The sequence below is a fragment of the Ictidomys tridecemlineatus genome, unplaced genomic scaffold, assembly GCF_052094955.1.
Source record: "Ictidomys tridecemlineatus isolate mIctTri1 unplaced genomic scaffold, mIctTri1.hap1 Scaffold_87, whole genome shotgun sequence".
Lineage (NCBI taxonomy): Eukaryota > Metazoa > Chordata > Mammalia > Rodentia > Sciuridae > Ictidomys > Ictidomys tridecemlineatus.
In genome coordinates this window covers 807,723-830,644 of record NW_027526114.1, presented here as the reverse complement: position 1 = coordinate 830,644, position 22,922 = coordinate 807,723, and the positions used below count along the sequence as shown (strand labels likewise).

The window sequence follows — 22,922 nt, the reverse complement described above, 5'->3', positions numbered from 1 at the left end:
ACTCATTCTCAGAAAAGCATTCTCACATGGACAGTGGTTAGAAAAAAGTACATGAATGTGCTACAAAAATAGAGCCACAAGACTTCTCACAAGTAAAAGAAATCCTCTGTAGAAGTCCACAGTTGACCAAGGTCCAGCCTCCTTAACAGTGAGCAACAGGGAATATGCTGCCAAGTCACTATCTTCAGTTCTGAGAGTGCGTTTACATGCTTCCCCAATGGCACAAAATCTCATGACGATCCAATGAATCAACAGACACTTGGGAAATATTAATAAACAATTTTTATGAACTATTACAACAAAGAACTTCAGCAAGAAGGAAAATGATGTTTATGATCTTTGAGTAAACATTTTTAGCCCAACAGTCTCTGCGACCAGATATTGAAAGAGAAAAAATATCAAGCTTATAAAACACCATTTCTCTGTTATCAACTGGAATACACTAATAATAGGATAATGGAAATACATGTTCTTAAAGCATTTCCACAGGAAATGTCCATAATTATGACATTCTAAATCATTTAGCAATTGTATATGCTACATTAACTAAAACAAAGGCATTCCTTATTGCACATTTTTAAATTGGAAGGATACTCTAGCTTAAGTGGGGGATATTTAGGGGGAAAATATTTTGGCTCAAAATGTATACTGCACCAAGGCAGCTTCATTCTGAAAACATAAACCATTTAAAATAAACTTTTATATTTTGAAGCCAATAATCCTTTAACTCTGACTAAGTGTCAGAGGTTAATTTTATGGGCCCTGTTTTTAAGGCCTGTGAACAGCCCTCACTACTCTTGAGAATTAGGTGGAGTTTCATCTTTAAAGCCTGAAGGCATTAAGTCTTTTGCAGCAGGTGGTGGCCCATAGTCTTGGGGACCATGAGTTGGAGGTGGTAATGGGGCACCAGGAATGAAGTACTCTCTTGGGCCAAATGAGCCTAAAGGTCTAAATGGTGCTGGTGCAGGTCCTGGAAAAAAATCACGAGGGTCAAAAGGCAAATCCCATTTTCCAGGTGTAACACCTGGTGCATATTCTCTGAAGCCTATTGGTGGACGCATACCAGGACCTGGAAAATAAAAAGGAAGTTATGTAAATACCAGAAATTTCTGAACTAGGGTGATTTCAAGTATGTTAATATAGTCTTTAATTTCTCCCAAGCCTAGAACATCAGCTGGTGAACATCCTGACTTGCCAGATGAGGCAAACTGAGATGGAACAAGTTTAGGTTATAGCCTTTGACCAACCAGCCATGAAGCAACATATTAAGGATTTAACATGGCTCTACCTAGCTCCAGGCTTGTCTTTTTTCTTTCCCTACTATATAATTGCAGAATTATTTCTATCTCACAAGAGCTCCATTTATATTTGGAAGTATTACCATGACAAGATGATAGATTATGAAATAAGAACTTTACTACATCAAAGAAATTTTGATAAAAGGAAATCTCACTATCTATTACTGTATCCATTAAAAATTCATGAAGTATTTCAGCATGGACTTTACACATGCCATCAGAATCAAGGTGCACGCATGCCCTCCTGGAAAAGGCCTTCCACAGCCACCTAATTAAACCAGGAACATTTATTAGGTCACTGTTAAATCCTCTTTAACACTTCCCTCTGACTTTTTTCAAGGTAAGGAGGGTTTGACTTTTCCTTTTCTATATTCTATAACCTACTGCTTATGCTTCCATTATGGGTGATTACAAACTTTATGTTATAGGATTTTCATATCTGTGACAAAATTTTAAGTTATGGCATGCGTCTCATCCACCTTTCCATCTATTGCAGTGCATATCAACAGATTTTCAACAAACATCTGCAGAAGTAATATTTCTGGCTTTTCTGTATATAGCCCCTTATCCTTGTCTATGAGAGATAGCTATTGCCTATCTCAGTATAAGATTATGTAGTGTCCCATATGTCCCAGAAAACTGGAGGAAAAGTTAAAATGTACTCAGCTTTATCCTTTCATTGTTAAGATCTGAGATAGCAACCAACTGTTTTAGCAAGCAATAGAAGTGGAAGATGAATGTGATTTATAAGTCAATCACTACTGTTCAGATCATCATACCAAATGGTGGAGGAATTGGCCGAGGCCCAAAAGGCCCACTGAGCTGAAGTGGCGGTCCATACCAAATGGGAGGTGGTGGAGGCCGTCCCATCGGGGGTCCCATGAAGGGTACCCCTGAGAAAGGAGGGGGCCCTTTCATAGCCATATGAACCTGCAATTTAAGATTTGAAAGCAGTTAAAAGTTTTAAAATTCCTATGTATTAAGACAAAGTACCAATACCTATAAAAGCTAAAACCCAAAACCTGTCCAGAGAACACCATCAGTGCAACAAAACTCTACCCACCCCTCCTGTGTATTCCCACTGACAGCTTACAGAAGTTGGAAGGATGCCACAAGAGGGAGCAGTTTGTTACTGATTATATCTGCACAGGAAAGGGAAAGGCAAGAGGACTGGCAGGGGTTATTAACAGAGGTGATTTCTGACCAGTATGTCATGCTGTATTCACTACAATCTATTTCAAAGGGAGTCCCCCCATCCCCATCACTTCCCTTTCATCACAATAGCTCATTACTTCCATATTAAGAATGAACAGAATAAAATGAAAAATCAATTCTCTACTCATGTAATAATAGCTACTATTCTACTATATCTTCAGTAAGTCTTTCATATATTATTCAACCTCTGAGATCTTTAAGTAGACTGTCTTGTTTTAAATAAGAGGGAACAAAAGCAAATGGGATATCATAATTTGTTGAAGGCCACACTGCATATTAAAGAACTCAATCCCAGGTTTGCCTCCAAGCCATGCTTTTTCCACCTCTACTCCTCTCTAACAATGGGTCTTTGCTCTCTTTTAAATCTTCTACTACAAAGGGGTTTGGGGTCTTATCTAAGCTGCCCTTAGATTTCTCCAGAGATGTATATTCCTGGAATATATATACACTGGAACTTGAGAAGTATTTTCCATCACAGTGCTATATACACAAATTAGGAAGACAAGCCTTTAATATTTACTTTCATTTACTGTACACCATTTGAGATATTGATTTATCATTTCCTATGAGTAGTGGGTTTGAAACTAAACAATTAAAAATTTATTTTATTATAGAGCTGCAGAAGACCTACTAGATATAATAGCAACACAGTTACAAGAGAATACACTTATGTGAACAAATGAGACCATTTCTTGGGACTGGCTCAAGAGGTCATTTCAGATGATCATTGTTTCACAGAAAATCTGATACCAATCTAATTCAAATCACTCAAAATAGGGTTTGCACAAATGGAGGAATTCTTAAATAACATTCTTCCAAACAAAAATAAAAATGATGAATTATATAATTTATAATGAATTTACTTTGCCTTAGAACATTCAACACAAAACACCATATAAAGTTAGAGTGATAACTTTTCACATTCTGTAGTTCATTATAGTTGTACACACTTAAGCAACATTCCCAAGTTAAAGAGAAAAGTAAGCTCAATATTGCATGCAGTTTAAAGCAAACAAGATCAGTGTCATGCTCTGAATATCCTTCCCATAAATGCACAGAATAAAACCCAATTCAGTTCTCAACCTCTAAGTACTTACTCCAACTGGATGCTCAGTCAAAGAAGTAAGGGTGGAGACTGAGGGGGTCTCAGGTTCTTGGGGAACAGTTTGCTTTTTAAAAAACAAATGGGATAGTACAAATAGAACACAAAGAAGGATAAAGCAAAGAGCAAGTACTGTAGGAAAGCTACATGTTCCTGCATGACCACATGATTCACAGTAACTACAGAACTTACCTTGCCCTCATTCGTCACCTTAGCTGGAGAAGAACTTCTGGAGCTGCTGTTCATGTGAGCTGGACCACATCCTGAGTCTGTTAGAGATCAAAGAATGGATTCAGACTATTCTAACATGAAAAGAATAAAAATCCTCCATCCACAATTACAGATTCTTTGAAATTACTTGGTCCCTTTACCAGAGGCAACGGGTTTCCCAGATGCCTCAGAAGACCAGTACGAGGTAAAGGTCCATCCATTGACCTTGGGAAAGAAAGATCAGAGCCCTTGTATGTATTTTTCAGAAGAAATAAACCACTGGTGGACAGGTCAGGGTTCAACAATAACTAGAAAGCAACATGAAAAATGGGTTGCCCAGGGGTTGGTGTCATAGCTCAGTTGTAGAGTGTTTGCCTAGCATGTGTGAGGAACTGGGTTTGATTCTCAGCACACATTTAAAAAATAAATAAAGATATCATGTCCATCTACAATTAAAAATATTTTTTAAATGGGTTGCCCAATACGTAAATCACAATTTATGAAGAGACTTAAGTAAAATAAAGAACTGCCTTGGGTTGATAGAACAGGAGATTAATAAGTACTGGTCCTAAACTTTAAGCTATAGACTTAAAGTATGTGTAGGCTGGCTTTTCTTTAGTCTGTATAACCTGACTTCCAATCTTACCAAGACTACAGTCCTATTTAGAATTTGAAATAAGATTCAATATTTCATGTTGGAAATATGTATGCTACATAAAGTTTAAGGCTACTTTTATAATATTTGGGAAAGGAACACCATAGAGATTTAATTTAAAGATAAAGGTTTACACTTCGCAGTGTAAAATTTAAAAGAAAAAAACAATACAGGGACCTCCAGGAAAAAAAAAATGTTTTCTATTCTAGAACAGATTTTCCAGAAAACATTCACTAAGATAAAGTAAGAAATTATCTTCTATATATTGTACAGGCCCAAATTCAATGTTTTCATTAGAATATTCAAAAGGGGAAAAAAAACCATGAAGTAGTTTACTATAAAGCAACATGTGAATGCTCACCAAATCCGTTTCTAGGCATATCTTTTTGATTAAGAGTAGCAGAAGGAGGTCTCCCAGCTGGCTCTGCTGTCAGTGGAGGGGAACATTCTCCACCACTCATGGGGGATGGACCAAAAGAGCCATTATGGCTCAGTGGACCTAAAGACCTTACTACTTTAAGGCAGCCTTCTCCCTGACACCAACCCTCACCTCCTGCTTTAGCAAATCATTCAGATTATTTCATAACCATTACACACAGAAATAAAAAGTAATTTACATACATTCTGCACCAAGAAATAAAATAGCTCCTTTTACAAAGTGCCCCCTACCTCTCTGAGGAGGATTTTGTAAATCTGGTCTTCCCAGCATAGGTTTTACAATCCCGGGTTCATCTTGACGCACTGCGATCTTTTGGGTCATTTCCAATAGTCTTGAATATTGAGAAAGAATGGACTGAATTATGAAACAGCAATCTATTCCTTCATAGATAATATCTAGCATAACCTTAAAACACTATAAAACATATAGGAAGATACCAAAATCACATACTTCTGTCTCAAATTAGCAACTTCCCTTTTCTCTTCAGCTATAGCTCTTTCTGCAGAACGAGCTTTGAGCTATTAAAGAGAAAATATTCAAATTCAGTTGCAGTAGGCTATGCACAAAATAAAGAAAAGGGGGAAAAAATCTTACCCAATTATCATGAGCTTTCTTCTCATGCATAGCAATCTGAAAAAGACAATACATTAAAAAATATGTTTTTAGGGACTCATTATAATAGCCTATAATTGTCTGTATTAGATATCAAGAAATTCTGCAACTACAGGACAGTATTAATTACTACCTGGTTTTTAAACGAGTGCTTGGTTTTCTGTAATGCTTCTTCCATCTCTTCAATTCTCCGCCTAAGAATTACAACAATTGAATAACATTTGAAACATTTCTGACCATTTTCCCTTTATTCCATCAGCTTTACTTTTAAAGACTTTATCATACATAAGAAAAACATTTCTATAGTTATATGAATCCAGTGTGATCAAAACTAATACTACAGGCCAGGTGCAATGCCACATGCCAGTAATCCCAATGATTGGGAAGCTGAGGCAGGAGGATCACAAGTTCGAGGTCAGTCTCAGCAATTAAGTGGGAACCTATGCAACTGAGACCCTGTCTCAAAGTAAAAAAAAATAAAAGGTCTAAGGATGTAGCTTAGTAGTAAAGCACCAAAAATAAATAAATAAATAAATAAATAAAATGAAATAAAGACCCAATACTAATAACTTCTTTATCATTTAATTGCTAGAGATTCTGAATGATAAATTATAATTTCCTTAACTGTTCATCAGTGTTTTCTCAAGTAATTCTGCTAGAAATATCTTCCTCCTTAAAACTTTTTTTCTTTTTTTCAAATTATATCCATAAAAGATTTCCAAGGTCTATCAAATGCCACACTTTTGTGGGTCTTGATACATCACACAGCAAACTGATTTCTTAAAGAATTACTACAACATACAAAACCCCCAGAACTGTTTGCATTGACCAAGTTCCCTATGGTCTTGCCCATTGGGTATAAGTAAATTTTTGTTAACATTTTTCATTTGTAAAGTTGAAATTTATTTTTTCTCCTGTGTGAATTGAATGTATTCATATCCTCTCGTTATTTATACTTCCATGCTATTTTCTTCTATCTACATAATGTAAAAAAAGATTAAAAAAGAAAGCCACCACTAGTTTATTAGACATTGACACCCTCCTTTAGAAACTGAACTCACTTGTAATTTTTAACTTCCTGTACAGCGGAAACCACCTTTTCATCTGCAGCTGACAGCTGCTGCTCTTTTTCTAGTCTCTCATATTCTTCTTGGCTCACTTTCCTAAAATAAAGCCAGTTATCAAATCAAAAGTTTCTCTCTGTGAATATCACTTCCCACAATTCTATAAAATGCTTAGGCACATAAAATAGGAATTCAAACCTGCGATTTCGTAAATCAACTCTGGCAAATCACTTACATTTTCTAATTTTTCCTCTTAATTCTCTATTTACCAGTAAATAAAATAAATTTGAAAACAACATGTGCCCCAAGGGCAAGTCTCCTGTGTGTAAGATAATAAAAACTCACTTTACTTCAATGTGGAAGATCAGGACTGATAAACCTAACATAATTAAACATATTAGGATAAAGCAAGGGATAATTCTTTTCTCGTTTCTGCCATGGGTAGGACACTAAGTATATCTTTGTCATGGAGGAACTCTTTTCTCAATCCAAGACTGGTACCATAATAAAGATATAGTCAATCAAAGAAAAAATCTTCTAGAATATGTCTTTTAGCTATGCAATTAGCCACAGAACATTTTTCACACTTTAGATATATATTTCAAAAGAATTGCAATTAAGCAAAAAGACAAATCTGAGTTTTGATAATGTCTGTCAACCAGAAAAAGAAGCCAAACTGACCCACGATCAGAGTATTATCTACTGACAAGTTTTAACTCTGATCATGAAACTCAAGATGTTCATCTACTGAGACAAAGGTAGCCACATTTAATGATTTTAAAAATACTATTTTCTGCTATCCTTGTACTACTTTAGCCATAGTTCCAATTCAAAAGATAATTAACTTGAAACTTAATTTTCCATAAATCAGAAGAACTATAGTAAAAAAGGATTATTGATACCAAATAGAAAAAGGGGATTATATATTCTTATATAGCTTCTCATTTTATTCTTCAGCCAGTATTTTATGAGTGGCTATAATATACTAGTTACCTTATAAGATGCTAAAGAATAAAAGAGCTCACTGTTTCAGGTATAAATGATGCCTAAAGGAATATAATAATTTTCCCCACTGGCTTAAGAAGGAATATGGAGAAAACTGAATCTTGAAGGACAGAGAGAATTTTGTTTCCAATTACCAAAGAGTTAGTCTGAGAGCACTAAGAACAATCAAAACATCTTTATAAGAATATAAAATTGTGTTTGAAAGGATACAAGCTAAAAAGGCAGTGAAGATATATGTATGTGGCCAAGATCCATTAGAAAAAGGAATCTCAGAATTACAAGTAAAGCTGGCACTTTAAGGTACTTTTCTCCTAGGTTTACCCACATATTGAAGATAACACAAAGATATAATGAGTCTGAACTAAGCCTTCATCAAATTCCTGGGCTTAGAGGAAAAAAGAAGTGTTTGGGGCTACAAATAAAGGGACCCTTAATAAAAGCCCTAGCCTTTGAGTTTAGATTAGAAAGTACTGCACACTTAAGTGATGAACAGGCAAAAAATCCAAAAGTAACAATACTGAAACATTGAAAAGACAAGTCATTTTTGAATTATCTTAATTGCTGACTAAGTTTGAAGTGACAATCTTACTCAAGTAACCTCAACACTTTTCTATAAGAAGATAACTTCATCTTAGTCCTCAAATTTCATGTATAATTATCACAACAATGTTAGCCAATCAAAACTGACCAGGCACTCCATAAGACAAAATTCTGTGAGAAAAAATCCCACAGAAAAGGAAACCACCTAATGGGGTTAACCGCACATGTTTTAAAATCACTGTGCTTTATATAGTCAAAAAAGTAAAGTCAAGATTATGAATTTCAGGTCTGGGAATATAGTTTAGTTGGTAGAGTGCTGCCTTGCATGCACAAGGCTCTGAGTTCAAACCCCAGCACCACAAAAGAGGAAAAAAAAGATTATGAATTTTGTCAAAGGATTAGAAACTATAAAACCAAGAAATAGTTGGGTGTGGTGACCTACATACAGTCGAAGATACTTGGAGGCAGAGGCAGAATGATGAGATTAAAGATAGCTTGGAAAGCAGTAAGACACTAGTCCCTTATGAGAAAGAGCAAGGAGTCTGGGGAGGTAGCTCAATAGTAGAGCACATGGCTCAAGGTCCTGGGTTTGAGCTGTAGTACTGAAATAGGACTGGGGTTGTGGCTCAGTGGTGAAGCACGTGCCCCACATGTGTGGGGCACTGGGATCAGTCCTCAACACCACATAAAATAAATAAAATATTGTGTCAGGCTGGGGATGTGGCTCAAGCAGTAAGGCGCTCGTCTGGCATGTGTGCAGCCTGGGTTCAATCCTCAGCACCACATACAAACAAAGATGTTGTGTCCGCCAAAAACTAAAAAATAAATATTAAAATTATCTTTCTCTCTCTCTTAAAAAAATCCTATAAAAAATAAAATAAAATATTATGTCCATCTACAACTAAAATAATATTTTAAACCCTGAACTTTTTAAAATCCTAAACTCAATGAATGATTTTAACATCAGATTTGGGAAGTAAAATAAATCCTACCGCTTTTAAGACAGGTCAGAAGAAAATATCCAGAAGAAGTAAATCCAGAATGTAAGAGGCAGGGGAAATCAAATTCTAATATGCATTATTATAATCAGAAGAGAGAATGAGGTAAAATCAACATTTAGAAAAAGACTCAAAAATTCAAGAAATGTTTAATGGTCCCAAGCAACATAACTGCAAGAGGAAAAAGTGGGTGGGGTGGGGAAAACTACACCTAGGCACTTCCCAATACAACTGTTAAAAAAAGAGAGAAATGACTACAGGAACTAGGGGAGGGAGATAAGACCAAACAACAATGATAATGGACTCCTTAAAGAAAAAAATTAAAACAGATGGTAATTAATTGGATATTTTCAAATTGCTAAAACTAAGTAACAGTCAAAATTCAGTAGTCAAAAGAAAGATCCTTTAAAAATGGAAACTGGTTTTAACTCTAATCATGAAGTTCATGTCAACCTAATACAGATTATAAAGGTAGCAATATTTAGTGGATAAAATACTATTCTCTGTTTATCCTTGTACTACTTTGATACACTAATCAAATCTATCATTAAAGGACAATGTTCAAATAGAATGAAAATAATTTCAAATAAGAAACCAACAGTGTAGAATGCAGAACTACAGAAACTTTAAATATGTGTATAAATTGAATGAATGTCTTGTGGAGTTCACAGTATATGAAGTACTAACATACGATGCCACAACAGTTATCTGATTCAGGAGCTACTTAAAGCCCATAAAAACAAGTAATAAACCTATTAATCTATGTCAGGTTTTTATTAAATCCAGAATACATACCAAGGCCTTTAAATTATGAGAAGATGAATAAAATTATAATTATAATTATATAATTATAATTCCATTATAATTTATGATTACATCAAGCTTATACAGGTGATGAGGAAAATAATTAAAAATATTTAAACTATTAAAAAGATACAAGGAAGAAAAAAAGAACAGGTCATCAAATAGAAAGCAAATTCTTCATAAACCACAGGCACATATTGACATGGACAGACTTATATTTTAGAAAGTCCACTCAAGCGGCTATAGAGAAAATTACTAAGAATTTGAAATAAATTATATAAAAATATAAATAATGGAGAATGAAGACAGATGACCTAGGTTAGAAACAGAAAAGATGACACAGGCATGAACTAACATAGTACCTGGGGATGAGAAAAAAAGAGTACAAACCACAGATGATGACTGAATGAATTTTGGAGGAGTTGAGGAAAATAGTGCTACAATTTAACTGCATTACAAAGAAAATTAATTGCCATTTAGGTCATTCATATTACTAGTAGGGACAGAGAAAACAAGTGTTCTTTTGAAAAAAAAAAGTGATAAAATGAGAAATGTTTCTTTGAAACAGGCCAGGCATTTAGAACTGGCCTGAACAAAAATTTGAGATTCTAAAAAGGTCGCTTGGAGATCACAGAATTTTAGAAAAGTTAATGGAAAGGTTTCAATATTTAATGCATTAATTAGGCAACAGAAGTCAAAATACCTAAAAATAGTTAGGTCTATAAGAAGGTCTGTGTATATATATATCTTGTTAATAAATCAGGTGCAAACAAATAAAATCTGACACAAAAAAAACTATTTTTAGAGAATTCAAGTATTTTTGTGGATTAAAAACTTCAAATGAACTTCCAAAAAATAACTAGCTCCACACTGAGAAGATTAATATATAAATATATACTACAAACAAGTACTTCTGTAATCGTAACTCCTAAAATCCTTGCCACAGTTCAATTTTTAGTGTGAACATCTGAGATACTCAAGTCCAAAACTTGTACCATCAATAAGTAAATATTATTCCTTTTTGAAGTTTTTATTCTACTAAAACATGTTATTCCAAAACACTCAGTATTTTTAAAGGTCCAGAGTTAGAGATACAAGTTCAAAATATTAGAATTACATAACTGATCACAATGAAAGGAAATTAAAATAAATAGTGGGATCATAGAAAGGGTCTAGATCTTTGAGAGGTATTTCCACATCAGTGACTGTTAATACCAGTTTACCACTTCTTGCCTTCATATGAATTTGACAATTGATTACGATGTCCTCACAGCCTTAGTTTATGGTTCCAACTACCTCAGGACTCTTAAGACTGATGATGGAAAGAAAAATGCAACTTATAGGAAACAAAACACAAAGGAAAAAAGACAAATCTCTACTAGATAAAATTATCTGTTAGTTCACACAATGATAACAATAACAAACAATGGAAATCTTACTTTTTTAGTGCCATCTCATTTTGCTGGTAGAGTTCATTTAAAATCTCCACTTTCTGCCTAAGAGTTTTGCATTCCTCTTCCAGTCCAACTTTAGAAGACCGTAGTGAATTGCAGTCACTTTCTAATTTCTTTATTTGGTCTGTAAAGGATAAAACAGCTTATCTCTATATGTGTACAAGGACTTAAGAACTTGTTTGAGGGAGTAGTGCCAAGAAAAGTAAAAAGCATGAAAGCAAGAAGCCATTCTTTATCTTTCCAATAAATTTTTAAGTCTTTCCAACATGGCAATTTCTTCTCAAGAAGAACCCACCTTCTAGATTACATTTTGTGGACATCGAGGCTCTTAGCTTAAGTTGTAAAAGTTTTAGATCCTCTTCAACTACTGATATTGTAGTTTTTGTCTAAAAATTGCAGAAAAGAGAGGTATTCTTAAAAGTGAGGCACAGGAAGAATTCACAGGTACTATGGGACTCTTAGAAAGAACTATACCTGAGAGACATCCATCATCTGCTTAATTTGATCTTTGATCTTCTCGTTCCAATCACCTAAAAAACAAAAGACTTTAGCTTTTTCTTTCCTTACTTTAACTCTATATTCTCCTAACTTCCCTAAACTAAAGAATGATTGTGTTCAAACACTGGAAGAAAAAAATCAATTAAATAATTATACTGATTAGACTAATGACTTTTAAGAGAATTGCAAGCTTAGATTTAAAAAAAAAGAGAGAGGTGAATTTCAGACTGGGGTTGTGGCTCAGTGGTAGAGTGCTCACCTAGCATGTGTGAGGCACTGAGTTTGATCCTCAGCATAAAAATAAATAAAAGTACCGTGTCTGTCTTAAAAAAAAGGTGAATTTCTAGTTTGCACAACTAAAATGTTATCTATGCTATTCTTGTAAGATAAAAGCTTTTCTTCTCTCTCAGATCTATCTTCACCTGGGCAATAAGTGTCTTGTTTAGAAAGATTCAATCCTCTATTTTCTCCCTGAATCTACTACCAGGTGTGGTTTGAAATACTTGCTATGTAAGCAATATCCAACTTGGGAGAAAACATCTGGAAATATTTTCCTCATCAGTAAACACTGTTACACTCCCTCTCTAGCTTTCTGATAGTCTCTAGCCTCTGTTCTCACAGCCTTAGTTTATGGTTCCAACTGCCTCCGGACTGACTGTGGACCTTAAAACCACAGAGCCATAGAGATGATGAGTATCAAAATCAAGTATCATCTGCATAAGTTAAGAAATAAATTTCTCTTACTGTAGAATGTTCAATACTTAGAGGTATAGGATATGACTATTGTAGCTGCAGTGTACTTACTAGTTTTCAATAGGATAGAAAAAGTCAGTGTTCTTCACATGCCTATTGCTACATTATACCCCAACAACCCACCTCTGCCAATGCAACAGACATATCTATAGATCCAGTGATATGTGTCTACAACCCTGAAGCTTAAGAAAAAATTAAGCCAGCTGAAAAGTGGCATCTGTATACTTAATTAAAGACAGGAAAGCAAAAAAGGATTCAACCTCCCTGAGACTGATCTTACCTGCTAACTCTCCATTGGTTAATTCATCTGACTCATCTCGACTTTGATCCTCAGATTCAGATTCACATTGAAACCGATTCAACTGTGTAATGTGATTAGTCAAAGCCTAGAAAAGAAGCAAAAGGTTGGAAGACTCTCGATTTTAATTCAGAAGATTTCAGGAGAATTCATGAGATGAAACATGTATTTGGAGTATAAACTTACATTAATAGTATCATCTTTTTGACTAAGAGCTACTTGTAAATCTTTCTGGGTCTTCTCAAATGATTTCATTTGTTCACTGAGCTCAGCGTGTGATGTACTCCAGTCTTTTACTTCCTGCTGCAACTGAAAAGTCAAAACACATGAATTCCTATGAGTTAGGGAGGGGTTTCTGCACTGGATATATCAAGACTACAAGACTTAGACAAAGAAATAGAGAGCCATACTCCTCGGTGGCCTGCCTCAATCGAGGGGGTTGAGACCTTGGTTAAGGAAGAGGGCAGAGTGGCCCCAACTCTCACAGCTGCAGTAAGAACATCAGAGCTATCAGGAAGTTGAGCCTGTTTATTGCATTCCCCAGAAAATTGCTGCCAATTCAAATAATTTATCTCCAGGAGGAATGGCTGGGCACATATGACTGTCTCCTAAATTTAGATTCCTTATCATGTAATCTTCCCTTGGCCGGTGAATCAGTAACTATTCAAAAGAGGATCATAAAATACTTAATTTTCTGGTTTAAAAAGTTTCTTTGAGGCTATGCAAGTTAATAACTGATTGACATTTGATAAGAAAAGCAATAATCCAAAAATCCAAAACAGATGGAGACCATATATATGCACTCAATTTGGGGAGCATTGTTTAAACTTTGCATATCTAGAAAAGGTCCTACATGAAAATTCCTTACCTCAGAAACAGATCCAAGAAAGATACAAGATAATGATATTCACTTCTCTAGTTTACATTATGTATGACATCAAATTTTCTTTACCTGCTCTTTCTCCTTCTTAAGCATGGTATTTTCTTTCTGAAGCTGACAGCATTTCAACTTCACCTTCTCTTCACGAAGCTTAGCTTCAGTAAGGAGAATTTGAAGCTAATGAAAAACACTACAGTTAGTGAATTAATTCCAAAGAAGAAACAAAGTTATACTTTCCCAAACAAGACATCATATAGTTCTCATTTTTTGCACATTTTATCACACCTCAAATTTTTGGTCCGCAACAAAACTAAGATGTAGTACTAATATCCGTTAGCAATAGTTGGCAGCTTTACCTCTGAAAGTTCAGAAGTATTTACTGAAATGACATCTTTAAGCTTCTCTATAGATTTCTTATTTTCCATTATCTGCCAGGTGAAAACAGAACACAAAATATGCATTAGGATTTCAGTAGAAATACTGATATATATATGTGTGTGTGTGTGTGTGTGTGTGTGTGTGTGTGTGTGTGTGTGTGTGTACGTACACATACATATATATACTAAAAAAGATAAACACAACAAAATTTTTGTCAAGCCATCCCATTACATTTCAGGTAAATGCAGGGGATCCAGCTTTGGACTAAGCAAAAAATCAAAAACTGAAAGAGATGAGGGAAAATGAAGTCATAAATATTTCATGGCATCCACAATCTTACTGTTTATGAGATAACCAGAAAAAAGTTCAAAGTATAGAAAATCATAATGCAATAAGTAAATAAAATGTTTTAAAGCATAGAAAATTAACTAATTAATTACTGTTTCAAGTAAACCAGTTCAAATTAGTAATTTTTTTTCTAGTGATAGAGAAAAAAATTTCCCAAGATCATTTTTAAAATTTTCTTATCATAAGTAAAAAATGATAAAATTTAAGGAAGAATAGACTAATCTCACATACAGAAGAATTCCAAAAAAAATTATAAAGATACTTGCTCCTTAAGGAAGTGGACATAAATCTGCAATCTTTGTTTGCAATGCCTGGGATTGAATCCTGGGCCTCATGCATGCTAGGCAAGTGCTCTACCATGAGCTGCATCCTGAGCTTGTAACTCTTCATACTTTAACTGTGGGCTGTGCATGGTAACTTCCAAAGAATACAATATGAAAAGGATTGGAAAGAATTTTTACAGTGGAGAAATCTGATAAATACTACCTCAGCTAGGTGATCAAGCTTACTTGGGGGTAGGATATTTCAGAACACACTCTCTACCATCTTTTGCAACTTTTATGTAATTACAGAAACTTATAGAAATTGAAAATGAAATATGTAAGTAAAAATTTTTTAAGTTGTTGTATCAGTACTTAAAAGTTCCACAAAATGGGCAGAAGTGGGTTCAACTTCCTTGACTCCTAATCTTACTTTAGTTAACAGCTGGACTAAGTTCAACTTAACCAATTTTACAAAATATTTCAAAAGCCAAATTGCAGTAATACTTAGCAGCAAAACTCTTACCAAGTCCTGATTCTTAGCTTTCTGTTCTCTCTCAGATTCTAACATAACATGAAGACTTTTAGCTCCCTCATCCAGAAGTTCTTTAGCTTTTTCAAGAAGCTTCATTTTATCCTGGAAAAAAAAGGTGTCAAGATTACTCACTCATTACATTTACTTTTGAGTTTAGAATGTAATTCCCCCCAAAGAAGGGATTTTTACCTTATAATTAGTTGCTTCATCAGAAAGAATCATATTTTGTTTCATGGTCTCTTGGACCTGTTTCTTTGATTCCTTCATCTATGTAAATAAAGCATTCAGAATTAAGATACACAAATTATAGTGCTACCATACAAGTTACTTCCAGACAAGTGACCCTTTCCAGAAGAAAGCAGTACTTAATACATATGACTGTTTAGAATTTGGATGATTTGTAGGAAATAATGAAACAAAAATTTTAAAATATGATTTTTAAATTAAAACAGGTAGGAATGATTCAAGCTAGAACCAAGGGAGAAAGAAACAAAAAAATAATTATACCTTCTGTTCATAATTTGACAATTTCTGCATTAGTTCTTCATTTTCTTTCATGAAATTGTTCACCTTTTTGGAAATTTGCTGTTCATTGACTAAAAGGGGGAAATACACAAGATTATTACAATCACTAAATGAAATTCAATTACTCAATCTACTAAAAGCAAAGACATGTTATATGGTACTATGAGGAAATACTTCTTAGCATAACTATTATGCTTTTAAAAAGTAATCTATGCTTATTAGCAATAAGAGTATAAAAATTATTAGAATTTAAGAAAAATATAAGAACAATGATATTTTTCTGGGTGCAGTGGTGCACACCTGTAATCCCAGTGGCTCAGGAGGCTGAGCTAGAAGGATTCCAAGTTCAAAGCCAGCCTCAGCAAGAGCGAGACACTAAGCAACTAAGTGAGACTTGGTCTCTAAATATAGGGGGTTGGTGATGTGGCTCAGTAGAGTGCCCCAGAGTTCAATCCCAGGAACCCCTCCCATCCAAAATGATATTTAAATTTAAGCTTATTTCACAGATGGGAAATACAGTAAAGTGTTGTAGCTTGATATTCCCCCCTTCTCAAAACACTTTCTTTTCCGAAAATGGAATCATTTAATTCTTTGCAAAGAAAAACAGAAATCAAAACATACTGATTCACATTACCATTCTTCAAATTATCTACTCAATTACTTAATTCATGATTAAATCATTAACATAGAAATACTCTTCAAATGTAATACATCTGCATTACATCAATATTCAAAGTTAATCTGCCCCAAATTAAAACTTATCATCATCTCCCTATCCACAATTTATTCCTCCTCTTTATCTCCTATCTCAGAGTTGGAACCATCATCATCTACTCTATTATCCATGCTAGCAACCTAGGAATAGTAAAATTTTCAGGAGGTAAAAAAGATAATAGACATTAAAAGTCACTGTATCTACTTCTAACATACATAAAACACACATCAAACACCAATACAAAGGGTTATTACAAGTTTAAGAAACCTAAAAATTTACCTTGATATACTCTATCTTTTACCTAGAAGAGAGAAAAAAGATTAAATTTGATGTCAAACATCTGCTCAATAGAAACAGCATTCCTAAAACAACAGTCAGAATCATAACCAAGTGAGAATTTAATAACATTCTGGTTCAGGATAATAATTTATAGGATTAAAAATAAGTAAAGGTTAACAAGCCTTTTAAATTTAATTGGTAGTGATATTTCATAAATAGCCTCTGACATAAAAACACTAAGATATGTACCTTATTTCACAGCAAAGATGTGTGTATGTGTGTGTGTGTGTGTGTGTGTATATACTCAAAATCATTTACTTGACAATTCTAAATAACCAGGATAAAGTCTAGAAACAATGACTATTCAAAAGAAATCTGAGGAAACAATATTAAATGCATAATCTTTGTACTAAGATATGCCACTTTCACTCACCAGAAAACATCTTAGAACTCCAATTTAAATTTGGCTATTGGCTGAATTTAGAAACTAAGAGGCTACATCATCTTATTTCTGCAAACCACTAAATATATAGCAAGAAATCTGAAAGGAAAGACTGCTTGAAGAAAATGCACAAGCAATAAGAAAAATGACAATTAACATATTCTGGAAAGGACAAAAACAATCGTTTCCAAAAAACAGCAATAAACTACCTGATAATAAAACCTAAGCAGAAATTTTTTTAAAACATCACTAAATTTCTTTGTAACTTAGCATATTACTTGTCCTTTCAAATGTTATAAATGGTGATGGGATATTCAGATGTGTCCACAGATCATCCAGGGGATCTTCGTAACAGGAAATTGCATTCAGAAAACTCCAACACAGAAAAAAATGAACATTTCTTTAATGTCATAGCCTTGCTAACCTTTTACTCAAAATGACAACAGAGGAAAATGGGAAGTAGCATAAAAGCAGTCATCTAAGGTAGGGAGACTAAAGTTTTAAAGTCAAATGCTGAAACTGAGGAGCAACAAGCTAGGAACCACATCCCACATAACCTAGTGAAAAGAGAAACAGGTACCAGGGTTCTTGAAATGAAAGAAACAAGAGAGAGAAATATAAAATGTTTTCATGTTTTTCCCTTCTCTTTATCCTTCTATTTCCTTTTTACTTTTAGCTGAGAAAAAGTTCAATGAGATTAGAAAATTCCTCACAGGAATCCAGGCAAACAATTCTTCTATTTAAGAAGGGAATACTTTTTAAGAGATTTTACACTCAATTGTACAAGGAGAGGAAACTTATCTTAACAATGATATGTCTGAAATAATTAAGAAATCAGAAAAAGAACACTCAGATTTGAAAAGATTTGTATCCAATGTTTTTGGCCTCTTTAACTGTTAGGCTTTTCATATGCAAAGTCCATTTACCTAAAATAATTTTCTTCCAATTATGTTAAATAACTATGAAACAGAATGACCTACAGTACAAACATAAGTATGTATAAGCGCATATATATATATGTGTGTGTGTGTATACATATATATATATATGCGCTTATACATACTTATGTTTGTACTGTAGGTACAAACATAAGTATGTTTATACTTATGTTATACTTATGCATATATATATATGTGTGTGTATATATATATATACACACACACATATATATATATATACACACACACACACACACACTTATACATATATGTACACACATACACAGAGATAGACTAATTCTGCTCAGGAAAAAAAAAAAACCTTAATGAAGAAAACATTTAATGGATTTTTGGACAACACATAATCTATACTTCCAAATAAAAAGGTATTTTCTGTACATATGATCAAATCATAAAATCTGGGAAAAATTTATATAAAAGACTGGAAAAATTATATCATCTCCTTTTTCTCATTTTACTGTATTTCTTTGCAGCATTTCCCCCTGTTTGTATGTTTATATTAACATACAGTTCATCAACATTTAAATCTTAGTTTCTGCTTTTTTTCCCCACTTCACATTTAATTGTGAGCATTTTCTGTACCTCAAAGCTTTGAAATAAATAAATCTGCCTACTATTCCACTAATCGAACATACAATAACCCCTAAATGAATTATGTTGTGCTAAGTCTTCAATCTAATACACTGTTCCATTGAAAAACATTACCAAAATCTTCAAAGCATAGTTATTTCTTTAAGATAGATTACTAGACATATATGCTACATAAAAGGATATTTATCTAACCTATCCCATCTTTTATCCCACTTTTAAGACTTCTGATACATATGAAACTACTGGTCAGGATGGCTGTAAGAATTACCAGTTCTACCAACTGCACCCACACTAAATTATTTTATAATGTTAGTTTGACTTAAACCACTATTTTGTGTTTTAGCAATTGAAAAAGAAAAAAAGGGGGGGGCAGTGACTATATAAAATAATCCTTGTGCTTATGTGCTAAGGTATAAGTAAGTTAATTTACTCACAAGAGCAGTTCTCCAAGAGAAAATGACAAAGGATACAATCCCAAAGAAAACAGTGAATACTACAGGCTTCCATGGTAGTCCATAAAAATCAGGCCCAGGTTGAGTATCATCAGGCAATGTAGTAAACAGCTTAAACAGACAAATTAGAAGAAATGGGAAACCTTAAATTTATAACAAAACAGTCACAAAGAATCATGGCAATTCTAAACCAACTTCCTCATCAGAAATCCACCTCCTCAATATTTTCCAATAGCTTCTTCAAGAGAGAGGATACTGGCAGTCTCATATTTTTTGTTTGCTTCCAGTGTTTTCAAGTATAATGAATCTAAATACTTTTTAAAAATATTTATTTATGTATCTTTAGTTTTAGGGTGGACACATTGTTTTGTTTTTATATGGTGCTGAGGATCAAACCCAGTGCCTCATGTATGCTAGGCAAGCGCTCTACTGAACCACAACCCCAGCCCGAATCTAAATACTTTAAATTGAGCATACATTTCCAGTTTGTAACAGGCCCTATATCATCACATTGTCTAACACCTGGCTAGAATCCCTCTGGATCATTCTTTTCTCTTAGATAACCTGGTTTTTATAATTTAAAATATTCATTTAAGACAAAACTTAAATATATGAAAGAACTAATTAATTTTATGGCAACAAATAAAAACAATGACGATATATGTATAAGATTTTAAATCTTACTTCCATTCCACTCTTATATACAGATACGTGACATGTAATTTCAGACAACTCTTGAAAACTGGCTTAGATAAACTTCTCTGAATTTAACATCCTTCTATAAAATTCAGAGCCTAATTTTAAATGGTTGCTCAAAGGCAGTGCAGTAAACACCTGCCTACTCTTCCCTGTTTTCACCGCCCTCTACACTTAATAGGAGATAACTGTCACTTGGGCCCAATTCCCCAGCAGTCTCCTTAGGGAAAAGACCTGTAGTAACATTAGCTGTTTGGATTGTTGGCTGCATTTCAGAACATACCATGAGGTTGTCACCTCTATTCCGTCAAAAAAAAAGTGCAAGTGGGGAAAGCTCAAGTACACTCTCACCGGCCTCGCTTAACCATACAGTCACGTCCTGCCTGCCTTGGGCCTGACACACTCCATTTCTCCGTCGCCACGACAGTCAGTGCACCCACTCTGCCAGAACTCAGCCACCCGACAGGGGTCCCAGGAGCTCTGGGTCCCCCAGGGAAACAGTGACAGAAGGCACAGTGGCAGGTACTGAGTCCATGGTGTAGGGACAGCTGAGTGGAAGCGACGCTTCCCTGCAGAACAGCACAGGACCCTCTCTTTCACCGTTTCCTACTTCAGTAGGACCCAGCGCAGGGGGCAGGTACTGGGAGTGAACTTTGCCTTCCTCCACCACAGGCGCTTTCCGCCCAAGGCACATGAAACCCGTCATCAGAGGAAGCCCCTGGGTGGACTGCAGTGAGCAGACAGAGGATGCTGAGGGGCGTGGCGGGGAGCGGGAAGAACCAACTGCGGAGCCCGGCGGGGGACAGCGCCAGTAGAGCCAAGCGGAAGAGTCCAAATGAAAGGACTCCAGAAGGAAAGAGGCTCACCTGTCCCCAGAACTAGGAGAGGACCGGCGATTTAGAAGGCCCTGGAGGAAGCCAGGGAACTAGCAGAAGGGGATTATAGGCAGAGACTAGGAAAAAGGAGAAAGTCAGGCCTCCCAGCCCCTCCCAGAGCAAAACCCTTTTGTCAACGTGTTGAGACACCAGGTACCTACCTGCCCCAAAAGTGCAGACAGAAGAGGAGAAGCTTCTCCTGCTCCCTTCTAAAAGACTACTGCTGGGCTTTCCTTCCCTGCTCACTCTAGTCCTGTTACTTTCTCCAATTGCGGATGACACTCTTTTTAAAAAAGCCTAACCCTAAGGAATCATGTCATTATCACCCCAAGCCGGTGGCTTCATTTCTGGATGCCACATTTTAGGGTTGCATGACTTGTGGAAAAGAACAGAATCATGAATAGCCCGAAAAGCACGTGCTAAAAATTGAAGAAACTGGGGACATTTAACTTGGGGAGGAAATGAACATCTGTGGATCTTTAAAAATCTGTCGTCAAGTTGAATATAGTCAATTCAAAAGAACAAGAATAAGCAGGAAAGCACTGAAAAAGAAGAGCAATGAAGGGTACAGGGAGGGCAGACTATATAATTAATTCATGTACCCTCGTCCAAGCCCAGGAATACATAGAGATTGTGGGACAGAATAGAGAATCCAGAAACAGAACCAACTGGACATTTGGGGTACAATAAAAGTTAGTTTGGGGAAAATAGACTTTCTAATAAGTAGCGTTACCACATGGAAAATTATAAAATTGGATTTTTCTCTACTTATTCAAAAGATAAACTACAAATGGATAAGAAACATGAATGTAAAATAGAAAATAAACAAGTACTAGAAAATATTAAGTGAAATTTTCTATGTATTATGAGTGGGCAAAACCTGCCTCATTGAAAAAATCTTTCCTGGCTGTATCTAAACCTGCTACACACACACACACACACACACACACACACACACACACACGCAGTTTGACAATGACAAACTGAGAAAAAATATTTGCAACATATTATTGTCCAAAGAATCATGTTCCTGAAATATAAAGAACATTATAAATAAAATGGCCAGCAAACCTATACAAAAATGGGCTGAAGAAATAAACAGATCTCAGGAAAAGAAATGCAAATAGCTATAACATATGGAAACATGCTCTGCTTAGCTCATAATGAACAAAATACAAATTAAACCACACCAAGACACCATTTCTCACTTGCATTGGCAAGATCCAAACGTTTGACAACATACTCAGTAGGTGAGAGAATGTGGGGGAATACAAATTCTCAGACACTGCTAATAAGTATACAAAATGATACAACCCTTATGAATGAGATTTGGCAACATCTCCCAAAACTGCTTATATATTTACCTATTAACTCAACAATCCCACTTTTTTTTTTAACTTTTTCAGTGCTGGGGAAGGGTATCTTGGGCAAGTGCTCTACTGCTGAGCTATAGTCCACCAGCCCTAATTTCTAAAGATACTGGGAATACAACAACAAATGTTTAAAACTTGTATTTACAAAACTATGTTATTCAAGCATTAATTATAACAATACAAGATGGTCACAAAAGGCTGAAATAACCGTCATCAATGAAAGTTGTTGAATAAACCAAAGAAGAAAGAAAATAATTTTAAATACTGCTAAGAGCTGGTTTCCGGAATACATTTTTTAAAAATGAAGTAGAGAAAAATATTTATAGAATACTATTTGTATCTTAGAAAGTGAAAAAAGATGAATATATTATTTCTTATAGCTTTGAGGTAAAACTGACATGCAATAAATTACATGTATTTAAAGTGTGCAATTTGATGAATTTTAACATGAAATTATGAAATCACCATTATAATCAAGATAATATACACATCCTTTACTTCCAAAAATATTCTCATTCTCTAGGTAATTTTGCCCTTTGTCACCCCTCTTTCTTGCCCCCCACTTTCCCATTCCTCCAGCAAAATGTCTTATCTTAATAGATTGCTTTGTTTTCCTCAAGTTTTATGTGTATGGGATAATATATTATATTTTCTATGGCTTCTCTTATT

At 34.8% G+C, this 22,922-nt stretch overlaps 1 pseudogene; it reads right to left on the bottom strand.

The window, feature by feature from the left end:
- Positions 1–264: 264 nt before the first annotated feature.
- LOC144374762 (transport and Golgi organization protein 1 homolog) overlaps positions 265–22,922 on the bottom strand; it is a 100,358-nt pseudogene continuing 77,700 nt past the window's right edge.